Here is a 4201-nt window from a genome sequence, read left to right on the forward strand (position 1 = left end):
ATAGTATAAGCTTTTTATGTGTCGACTTGTCTGACCACAGTAGCCAGACATCTGATCAAATAGCTGTCTAAATGCCACTGGGTATGTTTTAGAGGAGATTAATATTCAGTCGGCAAACCTTGAGCAAACCGAATTACTCTCCGTGATTAGGATGACTGGCCAAGGAAAAGGGACCTCAGGCAAGGGGTCTTCAGAACCCTTCCCACGACGCGCCCCACTTCCAGCTTGTCTCTGGGTGCCCAGCTTGGCGTGTTCAGTACGTGCCTGTGTTGTGAAAAAGGAACATGTGTATATGGTGGGAGTTATCCGTGTGTCTGCAGTGGGGAGGAGTGAGCAGAATCGTCATCTTTTGTCTTGGAGAACCAAAACAGGCTTCAGTGGTTCTGAAGTGTTTCTCAGAAAATGTCCACGTACTTCAGGCTCCGGAATGACAATTTCTGCAAGGTGAGAAGGCCTAGGAATGGGCAAGTGTAGAGGGTTGGCAGACGCCCTAGTCCGCCAGTCCACAGTCACCCCACCCCACTCCTGGCCATCAATCAGCTGCTGTGGTTGTTCTCAGCATCAAGCAGGGCTCAAACCTGTGAAACTTTGCCTGCTTGCAGAATTAGAGACTTCAATGGAGTCCCCCTCCACTTCCCTGCCCTGACTTGGACTCCTCTGAAAGAAACAGTGTGGGCATTATGGCGCAAGTTTGAGAGAAGGATCATGCCGCTTTAACAAGACAACATCTCAGACAAAACTCACGACAAGTACATTGAATTCTCTCATCTACGATGCAATGTCTTCAGTTTAATACTAGATTTAGCAGCAAAGATTAATACAGATGTGGTCATCTCAATCTAATTTATAATAAATCTCAAAATGACCTAAAGGAGTAATGAAACAAATTATCATACACAAATTTATCCTTTTTGGTTATCAAAAATGTTTTAATAACTTCAACGACCATCAAATCATATTAAAAGAAAAATGGCACAAATTTTAATAGCTAGCTTTTTAATGTAAAAATTTTATCTAAATGTGAAAAGCTATCTTCTCTTTTATTTTTAATCTCACGTGGCCTACAGAATTATAATGTAAGTATCTCATAATTTAAAGTAAATTTGTTAATGGAAATATTTCTGGGTATGGTGGCTCAAGCCTTTAATCCCAGTGCTCTAGAGTCAGACACATCTGGATGTCTGAACTCAAGGCTGGCCTGGGCTACATAGCGAGTTCCAGGCCAGCCAAAGCTACACAATGAGACTTTGTCTCAATTAATCAAATTAATTGAAACACTGAACAGGTATTTGTACCATAATTTAATGACAGCACTAGTCACAACAGTTACAGGTAGAAATAAGCCAGGTATCTTACACAGAGAGACCCTGTTTCAAAAAAGAAGAAGAAAAAGAAGAAGGAGGAGGGGGGGGAGAGGGAGAGGGAGAAGAAAAAAGAAAAGAAGCCAGGTAAACATCAGCAACAAATGTATAAATAAATTATGGTCTAATCATGCAATGGACTATTATTTAGCTACCAAACAAATGGATGAAATTTTGAATATGCTACAGCATGAGCATACCCTAAAATTGTTATTTTTTTAAGATTTGCTTCTCTTTATTTTCATGTATATGACTGTTTTGTGTGCATGTTTGCATACCATGTGCATGTATGTATGTCATGTATGTATCTGGAGCTTATGAAGGCCAGAAGAGGGCATCAAACCCCTGAAACTAGAGTTATGGTTGTTTGTGAGCTACCGTGAAGGTGCTTGGAAACAGAACTTAAGTCCTCTGGGAGAACAGGAGGTGCCCTTAACTCTTGAACCATCTCTCCAGCCCCCTGAAAACGTTACTCTGAAGAAGGTATGACAGACACAGAAAGGCAAATCTTGCGTGATGACGCTTATAAAAAGGGACTGTTTAAGGAGTACAGGGGCCTTTGTTGGGAATAATGACAGATTTCGTTGCAGAATAAATAACAATGGGTGGTTACTGAGCCGCATGATCAAAACAATATACATTATACATATTTGACCACAATTTAAAAAGAGGAAATGCGTGAGATTTTTTTCTTCCACACTGTGAGGCAGCACCAGGAAACCCTTCCATCCTCCCATCAGCCCTCCCTTCCGCAGCTATCATGACGGCTGTCTGTACCTTTGTACGCTTGTCTCCGTTGTACGTAAGGAGTTGGGAGCTCTGATCAGCGTCATAGCCCCAACACGCAGCACAGCATATGGCACATAGTAGGGACTTTAAAAAATTAAATAAACATCTCCTAGGAATGATGGTGAAGGCTAGAAAAGCTATCCCACCCAAAGAGCTATCTAAACCTGCTTGGCCAGACTAGAAGCAGGCATCTTAGGTCTATCTAATATAGCTCCAAAAGAAGTATTATAGCATCTTTCTTTGTGTTCTTTGGTTTTGTTGGGTTTTGGTTTTTGTTATGTTTGATATGGTTTGGTTTTGGTTGGTTGGTGGGTTTTTGGGGGTTTGGTGGGGTTTTTTTGTTTTTTGTTTGTTTTTGTTTTTGAGACTGGGCTTCTCTGTGTAGTCTTGTCGGTCCTGGAACTTACTCTACAGACCAGGCTGGCCATGAACTCCAAGATCTGCCTGCTTCTGCCTCCCAAGTGCTGGAATTAAAGATGAGCACCCCTGCCACCTGGCAAAATATTGTATTTCACTCTTGCTACTAAGTATTTCCCAGAAGCATGTGGATGCTACAATGAAACTATTCTCTGCTTTTCACAGATGTCCTGAGGCTGTCACAGGCAACTCCTGCACAGAATGAGAGCTGGTGATGATAGCTGACCTCACCTGTACTCTCTGAGATGGAAAACTACAATGAATCCTCCTCATTGCAAGGGCCATGTGCCCAGGTCACATCAGCGACTGGAACAATGACAATTCCCCTAACCACTCAGCTGTGGTTCTCATAGAAAGTAGACAGGAGTGCTCGCTTCGGCAGCACATATACTAAAATTGGAACGATACAGAGAAGATTAGCATGGCCCCTGTGCAAGGATGACACGCAAATTCGTGAAGCGTTCCATATTTAAAAAAAAAAAAAAGAAAGTAGACAGGAGCCACGGGCTGAAATATCCTGAGATCACAAAATTTACGAAACGAAGAACTAAGTTTCCATGTGCAAAGCCACTGAGATGCAGGGCCTGAGGCTTGTGACTGACGCAGTCACACTGGTCTAGTATGACGCTGTCACTGGGAACTCCTACTGTTGCCATAGCCATCAGTCTGAAGAATGGGAGCTGCCACGCAGCTTCAAAGCATAAAGGCCAATCCCTCAGAACAAGCTGTGGAAGTCGTGAACCTTAGAGAGGGACCAAGGAGGGCTGGGGGACGGCTCATCTGGTAAAGTGCTTACCTCGCAAGCACAGGGAACTGTGTTGGGTGGGGTGGCACACTTGTAAACCAAGCTCTGGCAGGGCAGATCCCTGGAGGTCACTGCTTACAGGACAGCCAACCTGGCCTACTTGGGAAGTTCCAGGCAAGTGGGAAACCCTGCCCCCGCCCCCCCCCAAAAAAGATGGCACCTAAGGTGGACACCTGACCTCTGGCTTCATATGCACCTGCATACACACACATGCACGGACACACACACAGCAAAAACAATGGGCCAAGAATTTGCATTAATATTTCTCCAGAGACTATTACAGCCAATAAGCAGATGATGAGATACTCAGCATCCTTTGCCACGAGAGAAATACAAATCAAACCACAGGAAGTTACCTCTTCACACCGCTGAGATGGTTAAAAGAGAAGGATGGACAATAAGAAGTGTTGGCAAGGATGGGGAGGAATCTGAACCCTCCCAAGGTTCTGGGAAGATTCTAAACTGGTGCAACCTCTTTGGAAAACAGTTTATCAGTTCTTCAAATAGTTAAAGTTATCACATGATGCAGTCATTCTGCTTCTAGAATACACCCCACAGAAATGCAAACACAGGTCCACACAGACATGCATGTGAATGTAGCAGCATTACTCACAGGGAGCCAACAAGTAGAAACAGCTCAACTCAGATTTTGCCTGTACGGGATCCCATATAAGGTCTACAGACAGGCATGGGCAGCCTCGCCCCAGTGGCACACGAGAGGTTGGTGGCAGAGCCGGAACTGCTCAGCCAAAGATTGCAGTGCTCTGCCCAGTACAATCCTTTGTCTCCAACAACAATGTAGAAGGCAATCAGAAGAAGCATGAGAGAC

At 44.0% G+C, this 4201-nt stretch overlaps 1 non-coding gene across 1 annotated transcript; it reads left to right on the forward strand.

Annotated features, from left to right (window-relative positions):
* Positions 1-2933: 2933 nt before the first annotated feature.
* Positions 2934-3040, forward strand: LOC121462451. Its single transcript, XR_005976315.1, has one exon. It is a non-coding gene; the product is annotated as a U6 spliceosomal RNA (small nuclear RNA).
* Positions 3041-4201: the final 1161 nt, after the last annotated feature.

This window comes from Microtus oregoni, unplaced genomic scaffold (genome assembly GCF_018167655.1).
Source record: "Microtus oregoni isolate MIOR12 unplaced genomic scaffold, Mior012 000024F_ref0000369, whole genome shotgun sequence".
NCBI classification, from domain to species: domain Eukaryota; kingdom Metazoa; phylum Chordata; class Mammalia; order Rodentia; family Cricetidae; genus Microtus; species Microtus oregoni.